A 16,291-nucleotide genomic window follows, 5' to 3' on the forward strand; every position below is an offset into this window, starting at 1 on the left:
CATCATCTTGCCCAGCTAATGTTTGTATTTTTAGTAGAGACAGGGTTTCACCATGTTGGTCAGGCTGGTCTCGAACTCCTGACCTCAGGTGATCTGCCCACCTTGGCCTCCCAAAGTGCTAGGATTACAGGCATAAGCCACAGCGCCCGGCCCATATTTTCTTTAGGTAATGATAAATCATATTTGAAGAATGCCTAAAAGGATCCAATAATGCCTCAAATACACAAACCTACTAGAACAGATTTTATTCAAAATTACAATGACAAAATAATATACGGAGGTAAAAATCTTTATTAAATGACCACATCGTAATCTGATAAAATATTTCCTGATATAAGAGAATGAATTATGAACTGGTTTATAATATATTTTTTAAAACCCAAGGTAAAACAAAACTAATAAACTCTGCATACATTATCATTTACATTTTATGATTATTTTCTATTTGGACATCCTCTTCCGTATACCCATTGCCCTGCGCTTTTCACTGATTTTCTCAACTACACTCCTCCTCCTGGACTGTGAACATTTGCTAAAAATCTCTTTAAAAAACACCACCACCACCACAGACTTCCCACTGCTGCCATGCTCTCAGATTGTCTAGCTCTCCCAGAAAGGACAATAAGCTAAATAAGCTAAATTCACAATAAGGTGGATCTAAGGGATAACAGGTCTTTTCGAATCTGATTCCTCCCTTCTCCTCAACCCTCACCTCTCACCACTGGGCCTCTCCTTTCCAGCCACAGTGAACTGCTTTCTCACACTTCACAATCATGCCTAGCATGATTGGCTCCTTCAACCTTCACCATGGAGCAGCCTTCACGCACATACATTCCCTCTTCCTCTTCATGCTTTGGCTAACTCTTCATCTTCATTCAGAGCGATTCCAGGAAAACTTATTGACACCCTCCACCTCCCACCCCATAGCTGGGTGTGGTGTCTCATTTAGGTATGTATGTACAGATATATCCTTTGTATGTGTGTATATACATATATATCACTGATTATAATGTATACTTATCATAGCACTATTACAATGTATCACTGTTTTTACTGTGTCTTTCAATAGGCTCTAAGCTATTTCAGGGCAAAGATCATTTAACAGTCAATTTTATATCCCTAACATCTAACATAATGCTTCACTTATAGTCATAGATTGTAAATGGTAAATGAATAGCTAGATAAACAAATAGTCAAGGGCAGGGAGAGGTTGTCCTGTTCCTAAAGTACATTATGGAGGCAGCCACCTCCCACTGCAAAAAGTGAGCCATTCCTGATTTTCACTACATTCTGTACTTGTAGTCAAGAGAAGTAACCGTTCAGATAGAGATAGGCGGGTCAATGGATGGATGGATGGATGGATGGATAGATAGATAGATAGATAGATAGATAGATAGATAGATAGACAGACAGACACAGATTCTTTGTAGCCTAGGAACAAATGGCCTAAAATATATTTTTAAATATCCCACCGAATCTCAAGGCAATGACTGAAAGGGGTTGGATCAAAGGCATTAAAACCCAGCTACATCTACCTTAAAATTTTATATAGGGTAGCCCAAAACTGATGGTGGTACCCAGTGTACTGCAAGGGTACCAAATACCTGTTGAAATAAATTGCAAACAAGTCCGGGTGCAGTGGTTCATGCCCGTAATCCCAGCACTTTGGGAAGCCAGGGTGGGTGGATCACTTGAGGTCAGGAGTTCGTGACCAGCCTGGCCAACATAGTGAAATCCCAACTCTACTAAAAATATAAAAATTAGCTGGGCATGGTGGCGTGTGCCTGTAATCCCAGCTACTTGGGAGGCTGAGGCATGAAAATCACTTGAATCTGGGAGGTGGAGGTTGCAGTGAGCTGAGTTCATGCCGCAGCACTCCAGCCTGGGCAACAGGGTGAAGCTCTGTCTCAAAAAAATAAATAAATAAATAAAATAAATTTCAAACAAAAACCAAGTGCAGATTAGGTCTAAACCAATTATTTTTTACTTAAGACAGTAACCCCCAACTTGAAAACTACCAGCTTCCGAATCATAATAAGGTATCCTTGAATTCACATTTACAGGCAGCATTGCCAATAGACAAAATAAATGCTTCTCAAACACAAGGATGACTATTTGTCAAGTATAGACGACGGTGTGATTAATAAAATCCAAATACATTTAAAGATGGTATTGAATTTATAATCAGTTTATCATTAAATATTTTCTCAGCTAATATAAAATAAGTATTAATGAGTCCTTGAAAATGTTGGCATTATTTAAAGCATCTCATGCCAAGAAAAGGATTGAGAATTGCTAGTGTAGGGTTCTTTATAAACTCTGCAGAGGAGGCTGGAGTTTCCGGGTTCCAGTGCCTTAATATGTATATATGTAAGCTAACCTCTTTACTTCATTTCACAAAGATTATTAACAAAAATAGTTGCAATGTATTAAGTTTTACTGATGAACATAACGAGAATGGACTTACATTTGGAGTAATAAATTTAAAGTAATAAAAGGAAAGTAAACAACTATATACACACATGCTAAAACCCATATACAAATCTATTAATTTAATTTATTGGGTCTCCTCCATAGATATGCTCATCTACAGAGTGTACTGAAACTTTCTCTTAGCACAAAGTTAACTAAGCCCCTCAGGCTGCTTCGAACTTGCTTTCTTTCCCACTTCCACGTTGTAAAGAGCTCCAAGTTCACTAACCAAGTGGTCCTTCTTTAACAGCAATAACAAGAAATGGGGAGGAAGAATAGATAGGAACTCAACAGCAACTCTAAGGCGGGTTGATTACCTGGTCTTCCTTAAACTGGAGGCTCTTGTTAAACTCACTTTGCTTCCTGAAGAAAAGCTGGGCCAAGATGCGCTCTGCTGTAGCCTGGATATAATCGTCCATGTCAAGGGTTTGAAGCTGATAGTGTAAACCAAAAGAAGGTATGTCAGCATCTAAAAGAAGATATGTCAGCATCTAACTACTCAGATCCCTGCAGAGATCTTACAGCTGTCAAGGCATTTCCCCGCAAGCAGAGGGAGCCAGTTCCCGCCTCGGCCAGCCCAGACTGGGGCTCCCACAGTGCTTGGCTACCTGCACAGCTATTGAGAGGTGACAACATGCTAGCGGCCCTCACTCTCGGAGCCTCCTTGGCCTCCGCGTCCACTCTGGCAGCGCTTGAGGAGCCCTTCAGCCCGCCACAGCACTGTGGGAGCCCCAGTCTGGGCTGGCCGAGGCCGGAACTGGCTCCCTCTGCTTGCGGGAAAATGTGGAGGAAGAGGCGTGGGTGGGAACCGGGGCTGCGCACCGCGCTGGAGGCCAGCGCGAGTTCCGGGAGGGCGTGGGCTCGGTGGGCCGGGCTATCGGAGCGCCCGGCTGACGGTGCCAGCCCGGGCAGTGAGGGGCTTAGCACCCAGGCCAGCAGCTCCAGAGGGTGCGCAGGGTCCTCCAGCAGTGCCGGCCCGCCAGCGCTACGCTCGAATTCCCGCCAGGCCTTAGCTGCCTCCCCGCAGGGCAGGGCTCCAGACCTGCAGCCCGCCCTGCCCGAGCCTCCCCCAACACCCGCTGTGGGCTCCTGCGCCTCCCGAACCTCTCCGACAAGCGCCGCCCCCTGCGCCTCGGTTCCGGGTCCCAGCAACCGCCCAAGGGCTGAGGAGTGCAGGCTCGCATGGGACTGGCGAGCAGCTCCGCCTGCAGCCCCGGCGGGGGACCCACTGGTTGAAGCCAACTGGACTCCTGAGTCTAGTGGGGACTTGGAAAACCTTTATATCAAGCAACGGGATTGTAAATACACCAATCAGTACTCTGTGTCTAGCTCAGGGTTTGTAAATTCACCAATCAGTACTCTGTATCTAGCTAATGTAGTGGGGACTTGGAGAACTTATCTGTCTAGCACTCGGGGTCTAGCTCAGGGATTGTAAATACACCAATCAACACTCTGTCAAAATGGACCAATCAGCTCTCTGTAAAACAGACCAATCAGTGCTCTGTAAAATGGACCAATCAGCAGGATGTGGGTGGGGTCAGATAAGGAAATAAAAGCAGGTTGGCGGTGTCAGGGCTGCTGAGCCGTTCCATGGTGTGTAAGCTTTGGTGTGTCCCACTTTACAGTAAGTCTTGTTGCTGGTTATTCTTTGATTGCACACCCACTCATCATGAAAGTCTGCAGCTTTACTCCTGAAGCCAGCGAGACCACGAACTCCCCAGAAGGAAAAAACTGTGGACGTGTCTGAACATGTGAAGGAGCAAACTCCGGACACACCAAATTTAAGAACTGTAACACTCACCGCCAGGGTCCGTGGCTTCATTCTTGAAGTCAGCCAGACCAAGAACCCACCAAATCTGAACATACTATGACCTCCTGGAAACGGTCATCTTGTGTACCAGTTTCACGTTGCCATGGGGAGCTCACCTTTTCAACTCTGGGTGGTAGGGAGAGTCTGATAACTAGAGGGCCTGAAGCATCTGAAATTTTCTTTAGAAGGGATGGGTGGAGCAGGACCTAGAGACAAAAGGACTTCTCAGAATTCCATGCCTAGAGGCTGCCAAATAGTTGGTTCTGGTGCTCTGCAGTCAGAGACTGATGGTCTCTCTCCGCTGGGGCCAGTAATCACCCTCTGCTGGGCCGGGATGTTCAGTGGGCTGGGTCTGATTCTCTGTGTCTGTCTTTGCGTATACGGCTGTTGCTGTCCTTATTCTTTCCACTCTTGACATTCTCTTTCTCAGTCTGCTTCTCAGTTTCTCTGTGTGTGTGTGTGTGTGTGTGTGTGTGGCGTGCGCCTACCTCTCTCAATGAGTGTTTCTCCCTGTGTTTATTATGTTTGCACACCTCTGCACATCTGCCTCTGAATCTGTCTTGTCTGCATGTGTGTGTGTCTGTCTTTATGTATGTTCTTGTGTCTGCCTGCCTTCGTGTATAGGTCTGTCTGTATATTGGCAGGCGTGTTTCTTTCCTTCTGTCTCTCTGTGGGTCTGTGTCCCTCTTTGTGTGTATGTCTGTGTCTCCTACTTGTGTATGGTTGTGGTGTTCTTTTCTTTGCGTCACTCCCTTTTCATGTCCGTTTTCCTGGGTCTTTCTCTTTACTGGGGCTGTGTGTCTGTGTGTGTGTGTGTCTCTTCCTCTCTGGGCATCTCTCCGTGTATCTATCACTGTGTGTGTCTGTCCCTCTGTATGTGTGTGACTCTCTCTGTGTTTCTCTCTGGGTATATGTTCCTTCTGTGTCTCTGCCTGTCTATCCTCCCTCCCTCCCTCCTTTTTCTTTCACACTCCTGATGCAGAACACATCCCTGGTCACCCCATCAGAAGCACCTCCCATCACTTCCTCTGATGGGGGTTGGCGGATTATCCTCCATCAAGGTACAAATCAGACATTCCTGAGGGTGGGTGAGAAGTGAAAAACTTCCTCCTACCCCCAAATTCTGATTCATTTATTTATTTCCTGTTGTAAATCAATTCTTGTTTTCTTTCATTTAAAACTTCGTACTTTAGGTGGCGGGCGCCTGTAGTCCCAGCTACTCCGGAGGCTGAGGCAGGAGAATGGCGTAAACCCGGGAGGTGGAGCTTGCAGTGAGCTGAGATCCGGCCACTGCACTCCAGCCCGGGCTACAGAGCAAGACTCCGTCTCAAAAAAAAAAAAATATTTGTACTCTTCTAATTTGGGATTTGTATTTAATGGTTTTCAATTGTCATTTTTATCTTTTATAATTTTAAGCTTTAATTTGTTTATATTAGCCTTTCATGTCACATTAAATCTTACTTTGCCTCCAAAATAATTTTGATTTTTAACATTTTGCCTTTGTCATATTTTGCACATACATAACATTTTTATTCTAATCATTTTTCTCTTATTCACTTTTTAAACTTTAGCTTGCTATCTTTGAGTTTTCCCTTATTTTCCTATTTATATTTTATTTGATCTGATTTTGCTTTATGATTTGTTCTTATTATGGCTATTGAGAATGATGGCCAAGAGGGTGGCAGTCACAGTGAGACCCACACCGAAATTCGGGGTCACCAGAATCCTCCTTCCCTGCCATCCCCTGCCAATAACACCTACAGCCAACTTTCTGCTCTTTCTCATATAGCTCTCCATAAACCTCTCGCCAGGTAGGCCTAGGAAGGTTTTGAGACCAAGGTGCTAGAATTTGCCAGTATCTCTCAAAGAATGGAGGGGGTCATCCTGGGAAATGAGTTTCACCAGGATCAGGTCCACCTTTTTGGACTTAGGCCCTGTTGAGACTGCAGAATTCACCTGTGCTTCTCCCTGGAGGCCTTGTTGGGTCTCCTTGTAGGAAGAACCACGGCGAAGAGAAATGCCTGTCTGTTCCCAGACTCACCCTAGGGGTGCCCAATCAGACTGTTTTACTTTCCACCCAGTCTCAAAAAGCAACCTAGTCCTAAGAATTTTTAAAATCTAAATTCCACAATGTATCCCTCTCTCAAACCCTTCATTTCATCTAATTAAGGAGCCCAGGAGTGAATTTTTTAAAGCAAATAATTATTTAATGCAGTGAACAATTTATCTTAGTCTATGTTTTGTATATACAGGTCATCGTAGATTTCCCAAAATAAAGAATGAAAGGGAAGAAATTCTACCTCGGTACTCCTGAAGTTTCTCTTCGTATAGAAGAAACTCTCTCTCCCTCCCCCTCTCCCCACCCTTTCCCCTTCAAGTATACTTGAAAAGTAAGTTGGGCATGCTCATTTCATCTCCTCTCTCTTTTTGCTTGGGAGCTGGCAAACCTTCCAAGAACATGCACTTTTACTTTATGCCATAAGTTATACAAAGACCTGCCTCAACATGGGGAGGCCTATCCAATTCTGGGGACCACTATTAGGAAACCCACCTGCCCACAATATTAGTATATTCTCTAATATGTGATTTATTACTAATAAAAGTGATTTGGATCTCTATATGTTGACTTTTTAATCTTTATTTCTAGGTTCAAAATTTCAAGCATTGAGAGAGAATGTGATATATTGGATCCCTTTTTAAACAGATGAGAAGACTATTAGATTCTCCTGTTCACATGTTAATTCATCCAGTTTATTTATTCATTTGTTTAATACACATCTACTGAGGGCTCCCTTTGGTCCAGACACATTGCTTACCAGAATATTGTGCAGAACACTGACACTTGGCAATCTCTCTCAAGCTGGCTTATTCTCACCTGGTCTTCAGGGTTGTAGGCAAGAATGAAAAGCAAATCCTAATCACATGTGCTCTTAATGTAATGCTGGGTTCCAATAGTGAAAAATACATCTTCAATGTGAATGTTGAATTCTATGGTACCTTGAGTGCCAATAATCCCCACCTAAGGAGGAAAATGCTGTCTATTTAACTTTAAGCAAATAAAATGTACACTTGTTGTCTCGGTGAAATTATTGATCACACCCCTTTGACTCTCCAGAGAGCCTAATTTGGATGATCAATTATATGGATACTATCAGAAAATCTAATTCATTATTCAATCAAATATTCATTAAGAATAAGTGTTAATAGGGAAGAACAGATGAATAAAAGCACGTGGTTATACAGGAACTCCTTAATAAGGGTAAGAGTGGAAGGTAGAGGCCATCCTTCACTCCTTCACATAAAATCTCCTAGCCCCACAAAAATCAAAAGATAATAAAGTAAATGTTCCCTAAAATGTATTAGTGAGTTCAATACACAGAGCATTATGAAAAAGGGTATCAATCACCATGTTCTAATTAAGGGTTACAAATGATGTTCCCTAACACAACAGGCAGAAGATTTACATTTCAGTGTTTTACCACCCCCGTGCCTTCCTTTGCACTTGCTTAGCAAAAATCATCCTTCTAGGATAGCAACTTCCTAACAATCTTCCTTAAAAGGGGTTAAAAAGTAAATTTGTACACAAATGCCCACACACAAACACAACAAAATGAAGTCTAATCCTTGAAATATAATTAGTGAAAAATCACAATGCCCTTTTCCAATTTATTAAAGCCTTCACTTCTAAAAACATAAAACAAGACTTTTGCTATGATGACATAATGAGTAAATTCCAGTCTGGTTTTAGTTCTTTCTTTTAAGATGGAGAAAGGTACAGACTTCTTAGAGAAGCCCATTCCATCTGTGTATACTATTGTTGATTTCCTCAGGGAAATCCATGAAACTCTGGAAGAACCACAGCCAAATCATTATAGAAACATGCTACACAGCTTGGCTTTTCTTATGGTACCCATATAGTTGATCATCCAAACCAGGTTTTCTGGAGAGTTAAAGATGGTGATCAATAATTTCACCAAGACAAGTATACATCAGGGATGCCCTAGACAAACTGGAGTATGGCCACCCTACTGATGCTCCATGTCTCCCCAGCTACCCACACTCACATTGCACTGAGAGGCAATCTGTTATTTCACACTCTCCCAAGGGCAGCACCTTCCACTGAGGATGCAAAACTGAAAAACCTCAGCAAGCGTTCCAGACCTTCCATCATCATGATAACATCTTTACCACTTCTGAAATATTCTTAGCCTCTTTTCATGCACATCTTGAATCGTTCTGTCTCATTAAACTCAGAAACTACCTTGCAGGATCTTCATGGTTTCCTCTGTAGCAACTGTGCCCACAAAGCCATTAGGACTGAGTCATTCTATGTTATTAACAACTGAAGCAAAACTAAAAATACCTCCCATTTGCTTCTTTCTGCATTAAAAAGCAAATTCCCCCCCCCCCGCAAAAAAATGTTTAGAGATAAATTACCTTTCCACATCCACTTAACACATAGTGCATTTTGTTTGCATTAAAATGAAAATGTGGCTGTCATAATCCATTATAATTCTGTTACAAATTCTGAGTGTACCCAAGGTGAGGGTATTTTGATGCTTACAAAAAAAAAGGAGGGCCGGGCGCGGTGGCTCAAGCCTGTAATCCCAGCACTTTGGGAGGCCGAGACAGGCGGATCACGAGGTCAGGAGATCGAGACCATCCTGGCTAACCCAGTGAAACCCCGTCTCTACTAAAAAATACAAAAAAAAAATAGCCGGGCGAGGTGGCGGGCACCTATAGTCCCAGCTACTCGGGAGGCTGAGGCAGGAGAATGGCATAAACCCGGGAGGCGGAGCTTGCAGTGAGCTGAAATCCGGCCACTGCACTCCAGCCCGGGCGGCAGAGCGAGACTCCGCCTCAAAAAAACAAAACAAAACAAAACAAAAAAAAAAAACAAAGAAAAAGGAAAAAGAAACCCCATTAGCCAACATCCTACTTAGCAACTTAGCAATTCATAAAATCATAATAATAATTAATATTTATGCAGCCCTCACCAAGAACATGCAATTTTCTATGTCTTTTACATTTATTATGTCACTTCTTCCTCACAACAACCTTATAAGTTCAGTGGCATTATTCTCCCCATCTTACAGATGATGGAATTAAAATCTAAGTTGGTTGAGGAATTTACATAGGTCCTCACAGCTAAGAAATGGCAGAACTAGGATTTGAACCCAGGGAATCTGACACCACAATGATACAATATAACCAGTTGAGCATTTAAAAACAAATGAAAAGAGAACTCTCACAGGCATCCAGTCTTTTCATTAATATAATTATCTATAACCAGAGAAGTTTAGTTCCTAAATCCACATTGAAGCCTCAGTCAACCACTGAAAACATGATTGCATTATCTGCAGCAAATTTCTTCCCATAGAAAGAATGGGTGAGTTTATGACTCTTCAGAGATACAAATTATAGAAAATTTTCTGTTAATTATATCATAATCTTTCTGCCAATACATTATAATTTCCTGTGGAAGACCTTGATTAAGGAAAATAAAAAACAACTCAACTTCAACAAGATTTTGTCATTAGGAAGAATATAAGATGTGCTTTTGAGTCCATTATCCAACTTCTATTATATATACCTACTAGTCAATTTTCCCTGGACTTAGCTGACTGCTGCCCTAGAAACACAAATACTCATGCTCTCTTTGTGTCATACCTTCAGGGTGATATGTCTTTTGAGATATGGTACATAATACATACCTTCAGGGTGATATGTGTTTTCAGATATGGTACCTACCTTAACTTGCCTGGAAGCAATGTCTCAGTTGCAGAAAAAAATACATCATCAACATTCAAAGTCTGAAGTTCATCATGTGTGGAAAAGAAGAGCAAGGAAAAACAGTTTTCATTCACCACATTCTTTATCCAGTATAGTATATTTTTAGGGAAGAAGATTACTTGGCCAGCTATAACATTGTATGTGTAACTACTTTACCATCATCATCAACCACCCCAATCTATGCTGTTCCCTGAAATATAAGCAGAAAAACAAAACCAACATCACTTTGGAGCAATGTTTCTCAACATCTTTCCATTACTTTCCAAGTTATGCTTTTAGACTTTTTTTCTATTACCACCCTTTGCAATTTTAATACCATACATATACTGTAGATCAGTATACTGTATAAATCTATTGTTTATATACTCTATGCATATCTATTGTTTATACATAAAAAGGGTAAGACTTTTGTCTCCCTCAAAAGTTGTTACCCCATTGGGGGCAATATCACCTCCTAATAAGACTGCATGTTTTACACTTTGGTAGGCCGAGGTGGGTGGATCACTAAGGTCAGGAGTTCAAGATCAGCCTGGCCAACATGGTGAAACCCTGTCTCTATTACAAATGCAAAATTAGCCAGGAGTGGTGGCGCATGCCTGTAATTCCAGCTACTTGGGAGGCTGAGGCAGGAGAATCACTTGAACCCGGGAGGCAGAAGTTGCAGTGAGTGGAGACTGTGCCATTCCACTCCAAACTGGGCAACAAGAGCGAAACTCCATCTCAGAAAAAAAAAACAAAAACAAAGACTGCATATTTTAAAGTTTAAAAAGACTGAAGTCACTTGGGTAGGATGTGTGCATGTTCTTAGTTCATTGTACAAGTAGGAATGTATGTGTTTGTGTGTATGTAAGCATACAGATATGTGTGTGCTTTCCAGATAAGAAAAAGTCTACATACAATTTTAACAATGACAGCTAACATGTAGTGCCTTTAATATATGTCAGGTATTCATGTGATCACTTTACTTGATTCAGCCTGATTATTCCTTACATCAATCCTATGAAGCATGGTAATATTATTATCCCTGTTTTACAAAAGAGAAAACTTTGGAGAGAACATATTTTCCAAGATTACTCAGCTAGTCAATGGAAAAGCTGAGATTTGGACCCAAGCAGTCTGGCTACAAAGTCTATACTTTTTATTCATACTAAACCATATTTTGATTCTGCTTCTATAAAATTATATACTTTCTCATTCTCTAATCTGTTCCTCAGTATTACCCTGTGAGGTAGGCAGAGAAGAAGATACCATTATTTCTGTTTTATCAGAGACTCATGGTCACAAAATGGAGCAGCCACAGGGGCGGACAAAAAAGAAGTCTTCGTTCTGTCTACACAGACATGTATAACTCGAATCCAGATTGGTATTAAAGATGCAGGGGAAAGGTGGCCGTCTAAAGAGCTCTCTCTTCATCCACAAGCAAGGAGCAGCAGCAATGTGTACCTATTCATATCAGGGCACCAATTACTCCAGATACAGAGCAGAGATTACACAGGAGTCAGTAGGATCTTCGCGTTGAAGCCAGGCACACCAGCCAGCTTGCCTACCCTACTCTCAGGGTCCCTTCCAAAGCTTCCATGAAGACACTCAGAAGCAGAAGCAATCTCCCTGGACGATAGGAGTAGAGGGACTTCTTCACATACTGTTGCTTGGTTTCTTACCCTGATTGTGAGAAACAGTAATCTCACAATTTTCTGGGCATCCAGAGAATATTCAACTCCATATAGCTCATATTATGAACTCTCAGGACTGCCTGAACAACCTCCTCAGGCTGAGCTGGGTCCCGGGGCCTATTTTCTACTACAGAAGGCTCCAGACCCATTTCCCTAGCTTGGAGTTTCTTTTCAGGGGTCCCCCCCTCCCCCGAGGAAAGTCCACTGAGCTGCCTTTTCTTCTACTGTTCTGCTACTGCTCAGTCAAGGCCATGAAAATGAATCTTTTAGAGATTATCCTCTTTTACATATTTTATCTAGGTGGAAAAAGACAAGAAGTCAGAAAACATAAGCTTTATCCCAGTGAATCCAATGACGACAGTTTATCTTTAGAAAACCCAACTAATCTCTCTGGCCTCCTGTTCTCTTATAAGAAAAAAAGAATAGTTTGGTCGGTCTTATATAAAGGAAACTCTAATCTCTCTCTCTCTGTTGTAAATTCTAAAATTGAATGCATTGGCCAAGAATAAGAAAGAGGGCTTTCTTAACCACAACAAAAACATCATGTAAAATCGGCTACATGTCTTTAACTAGATTGCCAGGGAAAGACCAAACTCTGAAAGTTCTGTGAGGGCTTAGTCACTACTGCTTCCCCAGTGTCTGGAATGCAAAAGGAAACCAATAAATACTTTTGGGAATTAATGAATTATTTGAAATTCAAGTAAGGACACTCATTTTACCTCCAGCTATCTCTATTTCACTAGACTTCAAGAACATTCTGAAAAGTCTGAACCACAAAAGGGCATCCAATTGGCCTGATCTTAGACTCCAGACTGAACACAGCAAACTACTTTGTTATTCCGATTGCTGTTATTTTCCTTAGAGAAAAGCTGTTGTTTCTTTGATCATTAAATCAGAGCTACCGGTTTTAGCTTTGGCTCAGAGGACCAAACAGTGATCTTATTTTAACAATAGTGTGTGAAAAATGATTTCATACTGAAGAAAAGAGTTCAAAGTGATGCCGAAAATAATTTAAACAAACAGACTAATGCTTAAAGGCATAAATGTTTGTCTATCTCTTAGTTAAGCAGATTTAGTAACAACTAAAATAATATTCTCAGGACAAACAACTTAGATGCTTAAGAGGAGAGTGTGGGCAAACTAGTTATACCTGAGCAAGACAGTCATGTTCATTGGCGTTGAAGTGCCAATGAAGGGCCTGGAGGCCATTGCTTTTTATCCTAAGGGTCCCCAGAGTCATTTGTGATCTCTGACTGTTGAAGCTGGTGCCAAAGGCCTCTTCTTCATTGCTGAGATAGTCTTTGACATTGTTCCTGTACCGGGCCCACTGGATTGTACCACCAAGGAACTCAAACACCTGGAAAATCATAAACAATCCACCATAAGCATGGAGGCCACCTCCTAAGAGCATGGGGCCATCATGGCCTATAGAATAAGAAGGAGGCAAAAGGGAAAAGGCAGTGGTGGTGAGGTGAGTTTTGGAGTCCCAGAAAGGAAGAGGAGGAATGGGTCTGTAAGAGTCCAGGAATGGCAATAGTAACACATGCAGTGCTCTCAGTCTAGACCCTGTTAGACATTTAAAAAGACACCCAGGGTGGCAAGAGAATAGGGGAATTTCCATTTGTCCACGTGCAATTCTCTACACTAGTCAGACATGGAGCTATCTACTGAAGAACATTTCTGTCTGAGGTCAACACCAACGCAACTGTCCCCTCTTCTCTATCTCTCATCATCTTTCATCCTGGCTCACAGTTCATTCCTTCCAATAGAGAAGAAAGCTTAGTAAACATGCAATGGGAAGGTGATTTTAAAGTTTCCATTAAGAATAATTATTTTTCCTAATGTGTGTGATTCATACTTTGGATTTAGGTAAGTTATTAAGAAACTGAAATTCTGGATCAATAGCTTTTGATACTATGGGAATCATTGTTTGCAGAGGCCAGGCTTCATGTTTGAAATGAATGTCTGTAAGAGTTGCTAATATACACCAAGGAGAGAATCAGCACTCCTACTGCTGTGGTAATCATGGAGGCCAAGAGACACATCAGGAAAATGCTTACCCGTGACCACAGCCTCTTCTTTTCCTAGGGAAAATTAGAAAGCCATTATTCTCTACTTAAGACACATTAGAAATATTGCCTCCTTTCTCGGTTCTTAAATTTTTCTTTATACTAACTTCAACTAAAATTCACTGACAACCATGATGAAAGGAGCTATTTTTAAAGTATACTTAAAATGTATTGTTTAATTATTTCATGTTAAATCAGGACATGATCAGAGCAGGGGGTACTACATTTCTTAAGATGATAGCTGGCTTTCCTGAGCTCTGTATTAAGGGTCTTAAGGGGAACTAGTCTCAAGATATAAACACAGAAATTTTGCATTGTAAAGAATACTAAGGATTCCAGCTTAGCTTCTATGTCTCATTTTCTTGATGAGGAAATTGAGGCCCAGGGTGGAGCAATGACTTATGGAAAGCTGCACTATTATCTGTAATTGTAGGTGAAGAAAGAATTTCTCCTGATTCCTCTGTTATGCCACTAAGTCAAAGTACTATCACTGCATATCATTTCAGGATCATTAAATTATCTTTTTTGTTTTAGAAATGGAGTCTCGCTATGTTGCCTAGGCTGGCCTCAAACTCCTGGCTCAAGAGATCCTCCTGCCTCAGCCTCCCAAGTAGCTGGGACTATGTAAGTGCACAACACCCAACGAGATCATTAAAATGTAATACTTATGAACCAGCATTCTCAAAGGAAAGTTTACATTTAAACACAACTGTAAGGTCACATTTACATTTTTAAAAGAAAATGATAGCATATAACTTTATATGTCTAAGAGTAATGCTTTGCTAGACATTAGTATTTCTTCCTTCATCACTGGCCTTGATCAGTGTTTCTCAAACTTTTTTTTTTTACTACATCTACATCAAGAAATACATTTCCCCTTGTGATCCAGTACACGTAGATATATACATGCACAAACACACACACACGTACATACATACACACTACTGAAACAAAAGTTTCACAAAACAATATTTGTTATTGTATTAATTTTAAAATGACAATTCAAATCCACTATATAGATTTCATGACTAATGGATTACAACTTGGAGTTTGAAAACCTCCTGGATCCCTTTAAATAGAAGAGAGGAAAAATTATTATTCTGCCTCCCCAAACTGATAAAGCAAACACTAAAAGAAGGACAATGAAAAACCAGCTGCACAAAAAAATAAATAAATAAGTTTCCCCTTTTAACTTGTCTGAAATTCACCGATCTGCATGATTAAAGACATTGCCCCTAGAAAGTCCCTAGTTAAGAGGCATATATTTTACCTGGTGATAAAATCCATTAAGCCAAAAGCACTCATTAATACTATAAGCAACAATTCAAAGGGAGTTGGGCCTTTAAAGAGCTAAATGGGGTGTGAGTTTAGAGTTTATGAGAGAGGGCAAATCGAGAAATGTTCATAGCAGGAGATGCTATCTTTCTGAAGAGGGCCACTTAAGAAGAGTTGATCTAAAGAGGGGTTCTTGCCTGAGCTCTGCATAAGATCTTGGAGGGAACTAATCACAATATATAAATCCCCATGTTACCATTCTAGAGATAGTGTTTATCGTCCCCATAGACAAACTATTCTGCGTTTCATCTTCATGCATTTCCAATACTGAACTGTCCATTGGCAAAAAGGAACAATCAATTCACTGAAAAAGAAAGGAGGGGAGAGGAAAAGATAGCTCTAGCAAACTGGGAGATCCCAAAGGAGAAGAATGAAGATTCTTAACTAAGGGTGTACTTGTATAGAGCTGAAAGTGAAGGACATGAAATAAGGAAACTATCTATTCAATCATAATCTTGGGTTAAAAAAAAATCTTTGACAGAATTGCCAAATGAAAGACCAATAAAACATTTCCTTTGGTCCCCAACTCTTTGCTCACTGATGACACATATAGAGATAGTAACAATAATAACCCACACTTATCTCCTTCTCTCACTATGTGCTAGGTACTGTCCTGAGTGTTTTACAAACATTATGTGATATCATTCTTACAGTGATTATCAGGTGCTATTATTATTCCCATTTTACAGATGAGGAAGCTGAGGTATAGGGAGGTGTGGTAACCGCGCCAAATCACAAGACAGAGCCAGGTTAGTGTTGGAGCAAAGCACCTTTTGTCATAATATTCTTCCATGACATTGGTTCTTTTTGGCATCTGATGGTGGGGGCTTAGCCTAGTAAACTCTTTTTTTACTCGAATCAGTTTTGTTTCTTAATAATGTAATTTTCCTAATAGTTTATGAAATAATCCTGTTACCTAAAAGTTAATCTTTACGTAAAAGTCATTTTGCATCTTTTTTCCTGGTGATGAATGGTGGTTGAGTAATCTAAAAACCCCTACTATAATCCACAAAACAGTCAGCCACCCTTCTTTCCTTCATACCTTTGTACCTTTACTCCTTCAATAAACATGATGGTTGCCTACTATATTCCAGGCTGTATGCCACTCCTCTACATTAAGAGAATTTTGAGTAGCTCAT

General features: G+C 40.9%; 1 pseudogene; it reads right to left on the reverse strand.

The window, feature by feature from the left end:
- Window positions 1-2,771: 2,771 nt before the first annotated feature.
- LOC126941084 (uncharacterized) lies at window positions 2,772-15,432 on the reverse strand (annotated as a pseudogene).
- Between the last annotated feature and the right edge of the window lie 859 nt (window positions 15,433-16,291).

This window comes from Macaca thibetana, chromosome 18 (genome assembly GCF_024542745.1).
Source record: "Macaca thibetana thibetana isolate TM-01 chromosome 18, ASM2454274v1, whole genome shotgun sequence".
Lineage (NCBI taxonomy): Eukaryota > Metazoa > Chordata > Mammalia > Primates > Cercopithecidae > Macaca > Macaca thibetana.